At 32.0% G+C, this 18,552-nt stretch overlaps 1 protein-coding gene across 1 annotated transcript in view; it reads right to left on the reverse strand.

Annotated features, from left to right (window-relative positions):
• Positions 1–18,552, reverse strand: part of LOC112593733 (3-phosphoinositide-dependent protein kinase 1) — a 178,265-nt gene that overhangs the window by 26,634 nt on the left and 133,079 nt on the right. Inside the window, exon 4 of the mRNA XM_025338250.1 lies at positions 6,673–6,778. The gene's annotated coding sequence lies outside the window, so the exon portion shown is untranslated. The remainder of the gene's footprint in view (positions 1–6,672; positions 6,779–18,552) is intronic.

Here is an 18,552-nt window from a genome sequence, read left to right on the forward strand (position 1 = left end):
AGTGCATTCCTGAGATGTGTGGGGCGGTGTACGTGTACTGAATACGCGTAACTCTAATGACCAATCGAGCTAAATATAATATATAAATGAGGAATAATAATAAATAATATACATATTATACAACAATAATAATAGTATACACAATATTATATCATTATAAGGAACATAATATGGATCGATAATCGGACATGCGAACAATAATAAAGAATTATTAAAATATAAATTTGTACCTGATTTTTACATGTAACATACGAATTAATTACCATGAACTTTCAGTATAATAATAAAAGTATATTACAATTAAGTACTAACTTTTCCAGCCAAAATTGAAAAATTATTGTATATTCAACAGACCACAATTTCCCTCTCATTTTACCCTGACTTGAGAAATTTTTAGAATACTTCTAAGCATCGTTAATTAAGTTGTTATAACTTAAAAACAGTAATCTGTTAACGTATTTATTTATAAATACTAAATAATACTAATAAAGAAATAAATAAAATTAATAAAATGATGATGATAATAATAATAATAATAATAATAGTTTTACTTTATTAAAAATAATTCAAAACTAATTTTTAAAAATCAATTTGTTTGTATAATATTTTTATTTTTTATGAAAACTATGTATAAATAAAATTATAATTTAAACATAATGAAAAGCCGTTAATATATTAATAAACAAATATCAAAAATATATGAGCATAATTATTTAAAAATGACAAAATCATGAAAATTTACAAATTATTTTGTAGTTAAAAATGTATTTAATATTTTTATAGCTAAGGCTTAACATCTAAATAGAAAATTTCTCATATTTAATTCATTTTGAAACCAATAGTTAAGAAATATATAATCACAATTATTTTTATAGGCATTTGAATTTTGAAGTTAAAAGTTAAACGATAGTATTATAAATTTTAATGATGAATAAAAAGATGTTAATTATTTTGTCTTAATTTAATAACATCATTCATGTAGACTTCAGACTTTTACGTATATCATAAATTTTACTATACGAAACTACATTTTCAAAATCTGTAGATTAATTTTAAGGTTTACCTATTTGTAGTTTTATACCATGTACCCATTCATACTATTTTAAGATAGTGTGGTATTGACTAAAAAGTTAATAACAATAATATAAAATAGTATAAAAATATATTTATAAAATAATTAATATAAATGATATAATAAATGTGATGTTTTTGTTAGAAATTTAATCAAACTACTGAATTACTAATAGTAATATAAATAACTTTAATAGCACTATTAATAAATACTTGATAAAATATAATTAAGACATGTTGTAGGCTGACTGTCTCTGCTCAGAATCGTTTTTCGTAAATAATGCAATATTAATAAATTTAAATTTAACAAATATTATGTTACAATGACAACTACGGTACAGAAGAATTGTACCCGCTGTCCCAGTTCTTTTCATTAATTTAACAATTATGACAAATTGTATGTAGTTCGTTCTGGAGTAGATGAACATTTTTCACATGTTCGGCGAATAAGTTAGTAGAGTAGATACCTTTTATTTTAGTTATACCTTCAGTTTTACGACGATAAATGATAAATAATTTTTATTAGGAACCAGTTCGTATTCATAAGTACACTTAATTTTAACCCGGTAACCAATCCTGTGTTTTTCATTATGGGGGCCATCAAAACAATTTACGCACAGTTCGCGATGCAAGGTTGTTTACGAGTAAAAACAACTTTAATCACATACATTAAAATATTAAATTGACGGATAATTGGATTCTTCGAAGCCGATAATGGCATAATTTTAAACACATGGACAACGGTGGCAAAATAGGTGCGCATACGGCAGTGATAATATTTTAATATAATATAATATTTTATTATTAAAATATACACACACGCGCTATACTCAACTACTAAGTTCAGCCTATATAAAATTAAACTTGTATTAAGTATTCAATACAAATACCTTCTATACAAGTACTACCTACGCTTATGTATAAGGTTGTTGGGATATAGGTACCAAAATATGCCGTTACACGCGTTGTAATATATTATTTAATACAAAAACAATATCAGGAGAGCAAATAATAATACTTGTAGCATAGGTATAAAAAATGTAAGATGTTAAAACTAACATATCGTCGAAATTCCTTCGATCCGAAAAAAAACTTGTTAAAAAAGTCAACACGTATCGTAATATCATTAAGACGAGTAAAATATAAATTCTGAATCATATTATTGTAGTCGTCTCGCCGTGTATATATAGACGGACGATGGTATTTTTGTTTATTATTATTATTGTTGATGCCAGTAAACGGATTTATGTCGTCGGATAATCATCGCCGGTGAACCGTGGTGCCCCGCGCAGTTGGAGGGGAAATAATAAAACTCGAACGGGAAACCTATATAATAATATTACAATATATACATATTCGAGCGCGGGAAACCTATACGATATTACAATATACATACATATTCGAGCGAGGAGACGGCACGACACTATCTATACCTCGGTCACGGTTACACACCGCGTCTCGGCTACGCTCCTCCGCCCCAACTCATCAACACCCCCCTAGCCGCCGAACTCGCAGCCCATCGTGTAGGTATATTATTGTTGTACTATGCAGGCCTATATATATACACATGTACGATATATATATATATGTATGTATTATTGCACAAACGGTTTTGCCACGCGTATTGATTTTTCACCGACCGAGCCGCCGTCGTCGCCGCCGCCGCCGCCACCGGGGTGTGTCTGCGCGACGGTATCATACAAAACTGACCCGGGTACGACCGCGCCCTTTTCACCCTTACCGCGGCGCGCGTTTTGGCGGCAAACACGCAGCCGACGTGCGTACGTTCGTACGTTACACACGGCTCGGCGCGGCGGGCTGAGGGCTGACGAGCAGCGCCCGACGACGACGACGACGACGACACGAGGGGACGACCGAGCGGAACGAACGCCGCCGCCAGACAAGAGTTCACTGAACCTTTCCCCCGGTCGTACGGCTACGCCACGTGCAGCAGCAGCAGCCGACAGGAGCGGAGGTGACGGTGGAGGTGTGCCGCCACCGACGGGGGGAAGGGGCGCCGTCTGGGACGGTATTACATAGTATACGCGACGACGGCGGCGTGGCGGTTAAATACTACACTCGACGTCGCGTGTGTATAGCGCGTATGACCATGTATACACCTTCCCTATAAATATATACATACTTACCACGTGCACGGAGTCATTCAAAATTTCGAATTGTTATTATTATTACGAAACGGTCGTCGGCGGCGCCGCGCGTCACTAGAATATCGCACACAGCCATAATAATAATTTATGATATTTTTATCGTGTAATAAATTATCGTGTGTAACATTGCGTACTAAATACGGCCGACTACAGGTATAAATAGTAAAGTGGATATTGGATATCCCACGACTCGCACCGCCGTATAAACGGAAATGGAAAAAACCCTGCAAACCGGATTACCTTCCACCAGGAATAACTGTTGAAATCATTCGCGCGCCAAACTTTGCAGACGAAATCTGCGTCGTTGTAACCGTACCATCCGAAATTGTGCCGTTATGTATTTTCCCGCGTTCGGTATGTCCATCGAACCCAAACATTAAACTACGCCACACGTTTCTGGATACGATATTTTCTGAGAATCATTCTATTTCGATCACAGATGATACGTATTGTAGACGACACTCGGTCGTCGTACGTGTTATTATTAGTATGACACGTCGAACTTTTGGCGTAATGTTTTCACCGTTGAATCATTGTAAATTCACGATAACACGCAGTGCATTCTTGTCCATAGATAGTTAGCTCTGACAAAATTATTATTAGTATTTCGGTGTACGCGGTGAATTGTGATGCTGTGTTTTTCGGCAAGGCCGTCGAACCCGAATTTCCAAACCAGTATCCATCCATGTTTTCAGAAACTACACAATTTTCAAGGAACTTTTACGAAAATTTTATATTACTAACGCAATTATTGATGTATCATCTTTTGTTTATTTATACATGGACGAAGAAGAATTGACAGTATTTCTACGTATTTATTGGAAAACTTGATTACAAGTGTCTATTTATGATATCTCGACGAATGGAATGCGAGTGAAAAAAAATGTATCAGTATAAAATATGACAATAATTGTTAGTATGACGACATACTCTCAATGGACATCTAACTTCACTGTTTGAAAATAAAGTCAACTAGCTTTTTTATACGTACAGGTTTAAAATTTCCCACCAAAACACTTTTCTAGCAAATGTGAACTATACACTGTACTGGTACCGCGGGCGTGCTCGTAACAAAATTTTCATAAAATATCCAGGGCGATATGTTATTATTTTTAAGTAAGGTTTTTCTCGGTTAATCCGATTGCTGTGTCTAACGATAATGATATTTTTTCTCAAAATTCGACGCGCTACCATGTTTTTGGCGGGAATTCAATTGTTAATTCCTATGAATCGAGTATAAACTTTTAGAAGAGCGTTAGGCTACTTCTCGGAAACGCGTCTATTGAGTTTTCAACGAATTACAAGTATGTGTATAAATATTTGTTTTATAATACACTGCATGCGTACATAATAGTAGAATAAACACACACAAACATAAAATTATACATAAAATTTGAATAAATTACTTGGTATGTATATTATGATTTTGCCAAATTCGTTTTCCCCACGCGTACAAAAATTATTAAAATATTCGACGAAGCCCATAACCTCTACTGCTACGAACGCCGCGGAGTTTTCCTGTTATTCGCGAAGAGTAAACATCACGCTATCCATACCAACCATTAACTACATCATAATAAACACACACACGCACAAGAGAGAGATTGGATTTCGGTTCGGTACCAAACACGTCAATCGATTTGTTCGTAAATAAATATATGACAATAATAATAATAATAATAATAATAATATATATTATCGTATTAAGTATTATTGGTGTATAATATATTTGTATAATATTATAAATACACACGATAGCTATCCGTGTATGTAACAGAGCAGTAGGTACAACATATTATATACTATAATATAATATAATACCTACGCGCGGCCGTGGGAATACCTGTTTGTTTTTTTTCTCAGGGGCGGTAAAGTCGAGAGTTGGTACACATTATATATAATAATATGTAGAATATACGCGCACGCGTGTTTTTTTTACGCGGTCGTAAAAAAAACAGCAGTATGCGCTAAGACGCGTTGTTTGCGACGGAACGATCTCATGGCGTCGATTAGGTTATCGTACACGCACGTATACGTATGTATACAGGGACATGATATGTATGTAGGTACTATAATAATAGGTACGACACACGTGTATGCCGTGTCAATGTGTCATCCCATCTCCACTGCACGCAGGATGAGATATCTCTCATTTGTTTCTCACAGTGCAAATTTATCATCGTCCGAAAATCACACACGCTTTCGATTTGTACGTTCCAAAAAGTTTAGTGACAAAAACTGTACACTTACTGAGTACACTGCGTCACTGCATAATATGGTTAAAAAGTATACAGTGAAATATTGTGTTGCTGTATAAAGCTCTTCGACATATGTATAAATAAGATTTATGTTCAATACATTTACAAGTAATAGATAAGTGCTTTGAATATATTAATTTTTTTCTGATATACATGAATGCCATTGCAATTCGAATTTTACTCCGAATTCCCATCTCCGAAGGTTATAATAATCAATTAAAATAGTTCATAATAATAAATACTCTAGGTTAAGACTTAAATGTTGAGGTGGGTTAAGTTAGTTTTATTCTCGTTTGCAAAAACTTGTTCAATACGCCACTAAATATGTTATATTCCAGATGGCCGAGAAGTGTGGGAGGTTAGGAGGTAGGTGCACCGTGCACGATAAATCGTACTTCGATTCTTGATTGCGTAGGTAAAACATTTTAGATGATTGTTGTTAAAATGATATTACACGTGCGTGTATACTGTTGTCGTATTTTATTGCGGGCCTACCACAAAACCTGTATAATTTGCGAGAAACAATTGAGACGCTGCACTGATAGAGCATATAGAGAGAGCGGCGCAAACGACCGCATTTTACGCGCTGCACGTGGAAACGCAATAATAAACGTGCATCGTAAAATTTCCGTTTTTATTTTATTTTATAAAGATTGGGAGGAGGGGAAGATTATATGATGCATACGTATGCACACGCGCTCGCTAGTCGATGACCGCTAAATTGTTACACTGTACGAACAACCATGTCCGACCATTAAAATAACGCCAAGTAATTACTAAATATATTAATATCATGTCATGCCAGATGGATAGTAGAACCTAAGCTCAAAATTGTTACTATATATAATGTATACCTGTATTATACGCAAATATTGGTCGACTATTATAATCTATCCTTTTGGGTGGCAGTTTTTGAACCTCAACTTTTTTACTGTTTGATCAACTGACTGTAAATTTAATGTCAATGATTGAAATAAATGTGTATAATATATTTTTTGAAGGGATAAATTACAATAAATAATACACGTATAATCCAGTTTCCAAGACAACCATCGGTAGTACGTTTTGACAACTCTGAATTCTTCGCCAACTCAGATGCATTTGGTTATCGTTAAAAAAAATATAATACTGTGTAGGTATTGCATAATATTGTTTGTTATAAAACATTTACTTACCCGATTCGGTTCGACATACGTGATCCTAGTGGTTTATGAATATTGTAGATTTTATGGGCATTAGGCACTTATATATTATTGTTTTGTCACCGCAGTTTTAAGTGTCCTGAAAATGATTATTAGTCAGTAAATTTTGATGCATAAATATAGGGAATATTAATATATATATTATGACCGTATATTGTACAACAATATTATCATGGTTCGCTTTACGAAGGAGTAAATGAGTAATAATATATTTTTATAGAACTTGTGTAATGAGCAATTATAGCAATATGAAGTAGGTAGGTTAGGTGTGCATGTATATAAAAACCAATGATCGCATGTTCATGCCCAAGATTAGTATAAAATTAAAACTATTTATCAATAATAGTTGTTTTTCCACCGTGTTTGTGTAGAAACTATTAAATCTATAATATATATTTATAGTAATTGTGTGTGAGTGTGTTTATGACTATATTAGTAACGTGACTATATGCGTTGTGTATACTTGTGTTTCCTTAACAGAACAAGTGACAGTGTATAAATTACTATCTAAGGGCTCCAAAAATAAAAAAAACTGTTACTGTTAGTTTGGCTTAGTTTCAGGTGACCTTTTATGGCATGGTCTATATAGACGTATGGTTACAGATTTTTAACACAACCAAGTAGCGAAACCAGGGACGGATCCAGAACGAAGATCTGGGTGAGAAGGTGTATTCATTTGAATGTATGCCACATAAATATTTATATTATTTATTTTATATTAAATATTATATAATTATCTAAATTATCACTGACGCTTATTTTTAGGTAACTTATCATTTAGAGAAGGAGTAATGTAATAGTAATGCTTATAATAATAGATATTATTATATGCATTGCTATAATAAACATTTTTTAACATTCTTCACCTTACTCTAGTTCTCTCCCAGCTATAGGAATCAGCTACACTTTTCTTACTCTTCTACAGGGTTCTATCTCCCCACATCTCCTTGATTAACACCAGCTTTTCTCGTGTTCATCATTCATTCTGAATTTTATGTATATCTATCTTTTCCTTTCAATTCATAATGTGACCGCATCATATCAATCTATTCTATAGGTACCTAATTTATCAGTCTACTATTTTAGTTTTATACATTCTTAATTTATTATAAATGTCTAGAATCTAAGTAAAAATATGTAGATTGAAATGTGTTGTAAACTTGTAAATCGCGCATATTCGGCCGATAAATAATATACTATTGTTTAATATTTCTTTGTATAATTGTATTATATCATTCGTTGCTATCAACCTGTAGTAGATAAATATAAATATAATTTTTATTATTTTTACTTATATTTTTTAAATTTATGTAACTATTTATTTACCTATAGGTATAAAAATAAATTATTAAATAATAAATTGAATAAGTCATGAGCTCGGCGTGTTGGTCCATTCAGTCCATTGCTCAATATATTATGATGACAATATTATCAAAAAATACTCTAAGTACCATTTGAAATAACCGGTAAAATAATAACAAGTGATAACATAAAATTCGATTTAACTAATGATTAGGTCCCTGACCCAGTGATTTTCAATGGACTCCAACGTCTCGTATAAACTTTAAAAAAATTTAACTGCGTTTTAATACATTGTAATAAAATAATTGAATTTTTATTAAAAAAAAAAATTATTAGGTAGGTATTTACTTTAAAACCTTTTTTTATTATAATCAATAATGTTTTACATATTTACTTCATTTACTATATTATACACATAAAATAGAAAAAAAAATATTCCATATGTTATAAAAAATTAAAAGAGATAGTTAAGTATAATAAAAAACAGTAATTAAAGAAACTATAAATTATTATTAAAATAGATTTGATTTTATAATTCATTCTTCATAAATTTAAACATATTAATAATTTCATCATAGTATTTAACTTGTGTACAGTGATATAAGTAAATACCACTATCATGCGTGGAGCCCATCATAGGTATGTCCAAGTTGGGGAGGAGGGGGCACAGAACTTATTATTACATAAAAATAAATTGAAAATACAAAAAAAATTCGTAGCATCAATATTTAATAATTGAACGTTATGGTTTAAGGAGGGCTGCCCATTATAGACTTGATGGTCACCAAGTTTTATTCTACATCTTGCTTTTGAGCACGGCGAAATACAAGAACGTACCTATTTGAATGTCATGTTGTTATAGTTTGTTGAATTAACTAGACTTTAATCATTACAATATTCAATGTTTACAAACTGATTAGATTGGAACCCGAGTCACAATTCATAAGTGGTTTAAATACACATTTTTTCATTTGGCTATAGGCCTTCTATGTAAAATATTCTTGGGTCTCGGGCAATTACAAGTAGCTGAGTGGGCCAGACCGACACTGGATAACATTATGATATTGTAAAATATTTGAATTTCAGTTTTGTCCTATATACTCGTAATTATTTGTTGTTATTGTTTTTTTTTAAACTATTTATTAAAAGTAATTATGTTTTACTCCAACCGATTGAATTCTTCAATATGGTTTTAAATATACCTGCTTCTCACCACTAAATAAAAAAGAAATGTTGTATCTATTTGTAAATAAATATAAGTATGTATTGTAGTATAGTTGTTATTTATTAGTTTATAATTTTATGGATGTAGGCTGTTGATGATGTTTCAATATTGCAGTAACTTAACTTAACGATTCGAAACTCAATAATCGTTATCAACTTTTGTTCAAGTACAGTAAGTACCTACATAAAAATAATACAACGTTATTAAACGTATTATATAAATATTTATTGTTTTTGAGATCGTACTGTAGCTTAGTGATGATAACACACTACAACTGACCCACTGTGTGCAACACATTATTATAATAATACAACTATTATAATTATAACAAAGAAATCTTGTATTATAAAATATCTAATTTACCAATAACCCAACCTAAAATAAATAATACCTATTAATATAATATTATACACTATGAATACGATGGGACAAGACTGGCCGGCAGGCAATGATAGTGTGCGCTATATGTGAAACATGAAGTCATTCTGGTATGGGAGAACCGGATGAGGTCATTTCTATACAAGTTTTTACTTTTTTTTTTAAATGTTTGTTGCAGCTGTTACAGGGAAACGTATTATGTTTGTTTGTTTTAGTAATTTACGTGTACATATTAATAACATAAACCAATAAAATAAATAATAATGTGACATTATAATATGAAATTTAATACAGGCACTATTAGCACCGTTTGTGTAGCGTATTCAGTACATCCGTCGTATAAACAAGATGCAGCGTCAAGAGTACATGGGCCACAGACGTGAGCATGGGGCGAGTCAATTGAGCCCCGTCTCGACCGAAATCTTTTTAAGGGCATTATAACATTTCAACCAAATACTAATACTAATAATGAATCAATACATCCGTGGCTAGATTATATGAAAGCAAATAATTACATAAGATCATTTAATGGTTTTCACTGCACTGAAATTATTCAGTGTAATACCAGATACAAGTTGTTCCTGCGAACGGGTATTTTCTAAATTCCCAATAGTAAAAAATAACTTAATGAGTACTATACATCAAGTTTATTATCAATGTTTGCTGAACCAAAATTAACATTTAGTATTAGTATTGACGTGATCATTGACGAATTCAAAAGTATAGGAAATAAGAGAATTAATTTATAATTCTTTAATTAAAATTAGTACATAATACTATATACAACTTTTTGTTCATTAAGCCAAGTTATCTTAAATTTTGGGTATTGTGTTTTCTTCTTTTTATGCATACCTAATTGTATTTATATAATTTTATTTTTAAAATATATGTCTAAAAATTAGCACATTAATGTTGTATGCACATATAACTTGATTCTATTTACACAGTTTTTAATTTACAATTAGAATGTACATTAATATGTTAAAAAAATAAAAATAAGGACACTATTCACGTATTGGGACATTAATAATTGTTTCAAGCTCGACCGGAAATTGAAGTCTGTGCATGCCTATAACATGGATATTTACGAAATTTATTCGATTTCATAATTTACTGAGGTAGTAAGGAAGAATTAAGACAATTCTATTAATTTGTTCATAGATATTTTAGATTTAGATGCACAGTACACTGTACACATATCTCATAGCCAGATTAGAGAAATAAATAACACAATTAAATTGTTTTTAAACATTTCAAATTTTCTAAGCATTTTTATTAAATTATTTAAAATAATGACAATTTTCCTTGAAAAAACTTGAAAAATAAACGTTCATTTTTACAAGCACCTTGTTTCTGTTTTAATTTTGAAGGTTTCCAAAATATTAATTAAAACGTTGATAACTTTGTCACGAGGCGTCAAAATAACAATGATGTCTGGGAGGAGGGTATTTAATTCGGCAAAACTCAACCTATGTACATTTAAAGCATATTAAGATATTAAACATAAAGATAAACGTTTTGTTAAAGACGGTATAAATTAATGCATAATTTGTAGTATGCAAAACAGATTACTGTTAAATCGAAATAAATGCTATTATAAACAAATAGACCAAATAAAACTAGTTTCGCTTAAACATGACGTATGGTCATGTGGATGTGAATTTTCACAGCAAACCGAACAAGAATATTTTCGATGAACTATATGAGTGGTGCTAATCACTCAAAAATAGTCTTGAATAAACCAGTCTAATATACCGTAAGAGCTAACAGTGAATAAACCATTACTGGCATTACTGCGTGACAATTATATAATGAATAAAATAGTGATATAAGTGATAAAATAATTTGTATAGTTTAACCAATAACCCTTCAACACAAGCTTTGCTTACAGAAGTTAAATAAATCAAATTGTTTATTAATTATTATATTATATTTTTTATATTGTATAATAAATGATTAATAAAAAAAAAAAATCAAATGATAAAATACTAGTTTCAAATTTTGCATCAGTAGGGCATTAGATATTTTGCACATCACTACTACTAATAATAATAATATAATGTTACTCATAATAAGGCATACGTGATTATTTTTTTATGAGGATTTATGTTGAAGACTGTAAGCGTGCACAGTGTTTATTTCATTCTCGGGAGTAGTTATATTGATGGAGAAAATCGATCCGTCTGTGATTTTCGACATTCGGTTCGAAACCAAGCACCTACCACCGCTAAAATAATACATTGTGGCGTATGAAATGACTATATTATACATGAACCATACGGTTCCCAGAACGGCGGATGTCGACGTTCGCAAAAATTGCCTTCGAAATGCATATACTCACAGTGTGTCGTTTATCTACATTCTACATTAATAATTGTTTGCAATAACACTATACTAAATAATACACTCAATTACCTGAACCCAAATGATCGCAAATCAAGCGGTGCCGTAGTACTTGTACAGACGTACAGTGTAGTACGGGCAAAGTACAAATCGATTCGTATTGCGTATATAGCCAAATAGGTATAGTGGAGTGAAAATGACGTTAAAAATGTAAAATTTAATATACCATTATACAGATTTAATATATTATAATATGTACATACAAATAAAACACTATACTCATAAAAATATGCAATATATAGTATATTAATATCATATTATTATTGCACTTAATATTATACAAATTAAGTTAAATGACGAGAGTATAAAACATTATAATATTGTAAGCTGTAACATTGTTTAACGAATATTACAATAATACAATATTGTTATTTATTATTAAAATGCAACTGCGTCGGCTATTTGAGAATTTAATTTATCGGGAGTAAAACGCACAAACGCAATAAACATTGGTAACGAACACTATATCGCGGTGTTTCTCAATTTCAATGAATAATTAAATAATTATAATAATAAATAATAATGTTATCGCGTCTGAATGGTTGGATGAACGTTACATTGATAATATTCGCGCCATTTACTGCAGCTATAGGATATAACAATTAACAATTAATATGATATAATGTGTAAATATATTATAATATATTATATTACATTGCTATACATTATGTCTATTGTTTGTACAATAATATTAAAATGTATACCAAGTAAATATAATAACAACGGAGATAATAATATTGAATAGAATCGAGTGCTGAGCAAAACAAGGAAGTGAACAGGTGGAAAGGTGTTGGCGTGTTGGGTTCAACGGCACGACAAGGCTATATTTTTGATTATAAGATGTTTAATTTCGAGGATACGAATCTTGTTAGTGAGTGTGGTACAACTGTGGTCTATAAAATATTATAATATGATATTATCTAAACTTCTGAACACAAACGAACCATTAATAGGTATCAGGTATGCGTTTCATGGATTTAGTGTATGCTATTATATTTTATAATTATTTGACCATAGGTACGACGATTTCGCGAAGACATATTATTTTTATAAACACTTTTATAATATGGGAAAACGATTATTATTATTATTATTATTTGTACGGGTCTAACAGGAAATGACAACGATCCTAGAGACAAGTCTCCCGGGCCTCTAATATTGTGTTATTTTGTCAATAGATCACGTGTTTGTTTTGTTGGACGACAAAACATAACAGTCTTCTGTCGTTGTTGTTGTTCATTCGTATTGGTTTACAACAATACCATACATACTACTTGTATTATCATCATCATATTGTTTGTTCACCAAACGTATTTTTCCGGACGCGCGCAGTTGTTTTATTATTATTTCGAAGTTTGGTCTGTCACAGCTTACTGTAATATAAAAAAAATAGTAGGTAATGCGTAAATGCAGGTGAAATACGGTGCAAATCGGACTTGTACACAACACGGTGATCGTGTGGTTGGGGTAAGAGGTAACGGAGAATCAATAAATTATCTGGTCGACGATGTTTCTTGCTGTAGATTATCTTAATATAAAACTGACAATATTTTGTGTTATAAACGTATTATAGGTCTGCCTGTTTGACCAATGAAACAGATAAAACTACAACAATTATTGCACCATTATATGTATCAAATGTCGACAAACTATAAACAGCAATTTAAAAGGTAATAAATGAAATATAAATTCAATCGGTTGATTACACGCAACATCTTAAGTTGCGGGCTTTCTTTGAACTCGAACAAACATAATGCCGAATCGAAAACATCATCAATCAACCAAACCAAATTTACTTTATACTTTTTTAGCGTTCGATGTGATAATTCTTTTAGAAATTTCGCGGCTATTGATAACATTTTCTTATTCACCTAACCTACAACACAGTTGTTGAACCCATTATCAACTCCACCACAGGTATGTCGATAACAACAAAATCAACGATCCGCTAAATATTTTTTAAATTGAACGTTCGCATAGTAGCTTTGTAATATATTATAATGATATACCGTCGTAATGCATTACGACAACACCTTGCCGATATACTAAGATTATACGCTGCTCGGCACGGCGAAAAACAAAGTTTTAAACCTATAGTAACTGAGCCTACACATGAGATGATGGGATGGAAAATGCCGTTTTTATGTAACTCGTACACTGGTCCGATATTGCTCAATACGAAAGGGGGGGGGGGAGCACAATATTCACGATTTAGGGTGATGATAGGTGCGTACAAATTATCTATTATACTATTACAGTATAAGTTATTTTATTATGTACATCGCTCGGAATGTCGATGAACGACGAATGATGACATATCAAATTATCGGACGAGATACAGTTAGGCCGGAGCTATACACGGTGTATATTTCGCCGCGTATTCCGCGGCGTTTTTCGACGGACTAGCATATACAAGGCGTATCCGTCGAGTGTATTCTGTCGCGTATATTTGTACAATATTTAAAAAAAAAAATCATAAATTATGTTATAAACGCGACGTTTCTGTCACCAGTATAGCCCATCCTAATTTAAAACAATGCAGAATTAGTAGTTTGCGCTTTTATAATCCGACGTTCGTTCGCTAAAACGCAAGCCAACTGGCATTTTTGGCCGCGGATGAAAACGCAGCGTATTACATCCGTTATGTATAGCTACTTCAAAAAAAGACAATGAACCTTGAAATCGACGGAAAACGCGGCGAAATACGCCGTGTATAGCTCCGGCCATATAGGTACGTTAGTCGTATTATGTGTTAATGTGCTATGTGCAATAATTGGCATTCCGGTTTCCTTTCGACAAGTTTTTAATATCATTCTCCTAGAAATACAGAACCGTATCGCGCGTATCCAACGTTTGATGGCCCGGAGTACGTGAATGATAATTTATTGTGCTGGCAGCTGTAAGCTTTTTACTTTTTACTTTTAAAACAATTACAACGTAAATTCGATAAATTTAAACGTTACCCGGTTTCTCCGAAATGGTGTTTTATTTTTTATTTCAAAATGGCAGTCGTACACTTATTTCTCAATTAACCAACATTTAAACATCATTAATACATTAATCGCATTAATGCATTAACAGTATTATAGGTACCTATATAGTACATTGAAAATAATGGCAGTCTATCTATGAGCTTCGCTATTATGTGAACACCACTTATTCATATTCATATTATATTCATATTAATTCTTTTAAACTTGAATATCGTGATAATTCGCTGTTATATAACTTTTAATTACTCTTTCATTACATAATTAATAATTATTTATTAAATGTTATATCACACAATATCTGTATATTCGTTACTAACATTTATTATGATTATTTTCATATTTTATTGTTATCTCCAACATTCTCAATAACTATTTTTATTTGATTGTCGCAGTGTACAGTACAGCAATAGTTCAATATAGTTTTTTAAAGTAAATATTAAATTATCCGAAATTTTCCTTTTACTTATACACAAAAATAGAATTTATTTTAGATTGTAGTTTTTGAAAACTGTACGATAAATATAAAATTTAAAAAATACCTTATGATTCATATAAATGATAATAAATTAAATGTTAATAGTAACCTTCAGAAATAATCGCTTGTTCGTAGTTAATAAATTACCCCGTGAGTACGTATTTTCCAATATAAATACTATTAGATCATTTATTATTGAATGCGTGTTTTAAGTGGCTCGTTAAAAACTTGCAGTTGCATAAACAAATATAAAAACAAAATAAATCAATAATTGAAGTGCGTATTTGAAGTTGCAAAATTGTTGCTGACTTAAAAATGAAAAAAAAAATCGCTCAGGGCTCTCAAACGAACACGTAATAATATAAACTTCAGAGACGCCGCCGTCATTCGCAGCACGCAGAGGAACGACTTTATCGGCGATCAAAGTGCACGTGCATTTGTATTTTTATTTTTTTCGATTTCTGTATTACTTTATGTGTTACGGTTTTATACCTTTTACACGTTTTCGTTGAAAATTTACGATTTTTACGAAACACTTCTCTCTGCGGCACGTGTCCGGCGTGCGCGAGGCGTGGAGGAGGTCAATTAATAAAGTTTTAAATTCGATTTTTAGAGTAGATGACTTGCATAACGATCGATGAAAATTCTTCGTTTATTTTTTTTCTTCACGCGTTCTTCGGGTACGGCATAAAAGCGACAGTCGGTTGCCTGTATGCGCGCGTAGATATAATATAATATTAAAAACTATAACGTGTTACAATAAAACGCATACTTCGGTTGTGTGCAACCTAACGCGTAAACGCCGTAAACGAACAAAAGCGCCATAAAAAAAAAAAAAATTAAAGCGCGCGCACACAAATATTATATTATAGACCGCTTGCACGTGTCGTATATTTACGGTGTCGCAATGCATATTATGATCATGGGTGCAATACGTAACATATTAAAATGTTATATTGAGGTGTTGCGCGTTCGGGGCCACCGCGTGTGTGTGATGGGCACAATAAAACATTGTGCCTTTATTATTTCATCAATATCATAATCAAGGGCGGGATAACGCGACGAAATAAAAACCGCAACGGGGCGATGGAATTGAGGCAAGTTTTCCGCGAGTCTATGGGGCGAGCCCTGTCCATTGCCGGTACGGCTTGCAAAGGCCGGATAATAAAAAAAAAAAAGAAAAAAAAAAGGAAATAACTGTACTGCGATGACCGGTAGACGACGGTGGTCATCTCGTGACAACTTGTGATGGATATTACGGGGAAGGGAAAACGAAAACGATTAGATGATTTTTTCGAAAAACCGTATTTATTTTATAATCGGACAATGCAATTTATTATGTAACGCACACACACACACTTATTTATTCATCTCGTCGCATTCCAATTACGCGTAATTGTTATTGTTATTGTTATAACCAGCGATATATTGCTAAAATAAACTGTGGGTACCTATATACACCTTGTTCGCGTAGATATATATATATATATATATATATATAATGAAGAGATCCAGATAGGGTTTAAAAACATTTTTGTAGCTCGAACTATAACTTTTATTTTTCTTAACAACATACTATATTAAAAACAATGAATTATTTTATCAATTAATATTTTAATATCATAAATACCTATTTTATATTTTAAACAAAAAAATTTTAAATGTAATCTTTTTACACGCATTGAAATCATATTGTGATACCACAAAAAAAGTATTATACAATCGACTATCGAGATATCGTAGTTGCAAGGTTATTGATGAATTATATTTATCTACAACCGTGATATGATAATTGATATATTATTTAAAATTGTTATATGGAATATACTGTAAATACCGCCGTATACCCTGAGTATCATTAATTTGTCATAAACTCATAAGCTATACGCCATGGATACAAACAGCGTATTGAGTATACCTCCGCATACCCCCCCCCATCCATACGTAATAACTTATTACGTTTTTGAGTTTTCGTTTCGAGAGTGGCGGCGGCGGTCGGATAATGACGTTTTCTCAGTATTTTAATAATGACGTGCGCAGGTGATTCGTTTTTCTAGTTTCCATTATAACTGTCGCCGTAGTGCAGCTGTACAATATCGCGCGTTCTCGTGCGCTGTATAATATTATATTTTATTGAATTTATAATGTAAATACGCCAATATATAGGTACGGAAGAGAAACTCAATATAGTTAATTTATTTAACGTTTAAACGAGGTGAATGGATAATAATAATAATAATATATTATGATATAGATGTTTTGTGGTTGTTTTTTTTATTTCTCGTTCCGTTGTTTTCGTATACCGTTCGGCGTTCAGTGTTTTTCCGCGAAAATTAATTTAAACGTACCGATGCCGCCTACTGCACTATACTTGAAATGGACGGCCGGAGTTTTATTCATTCTGTTATTTTTATGTATTGCATATGACGCACATTGCTGCCGTAAAGTGAGCGCGAAAAAAATTATATAGTGACAATAAAAGTCATCTCTGACTTCAATGGGCTTTAATAACGATGTCGTGGATCGTGTGCGGGAAAGGGAGACGTTCACTTCAAATCGGTTTTACCGAGAAAAACGGTTCTAAAAACGCAAAGGGGTCAATGACGCCGCCGCCATGATTGTAATGAGTTTTTTTCACCACAACTTCGTATTTAGCTTAAACAAAATGTCTACTAAAATAATAAACTAGTTTTCTTCGAAAGCCATATGCTGCGCCATAGGCCCCACCGTACCTGATAGTGTTATAAAGGAATGACAGGCTACAGGTCTGCTCCATATACACACACATATAAATTTAATAATATGATATAAAAATCAAAATACGTGACGCATACCTGTTGCTATGTAGTTGCCGAACCGTTGGCTCGCAACTGCAGCGTTCATTATTAAATTATCTGTCCAGTCGACCAATCATTCGAAATGAGTTATACATATGGTAATTTTATGTGACGTTATTCAAGAAATCGTCTAAAGAATCACTTTAGAAATAGAGGTAGTGAGAGGAGAACATGCGTATGTAGTCATATCTACGAGTTTTCGTCAATAAAATTATTATTTTAAATAATAGGTATTAAATA

This window comes from Melanaphis sacchari, unplaced genomic scaffold, assembly GCF_002803265.2.
Source record: "Melanaphis sacchari strain LSU unplaced genomic scaffold, SCAv2.0 Contig20_pilon_pilon, whole genome shotgun sequence".
NCBI classification, from domain to species: Eukaryota; Metazoa; Arthropoda; class Insecta; order Hemiptera; family Aphididae; genus Melanaphis; species Melanaphis sacchari.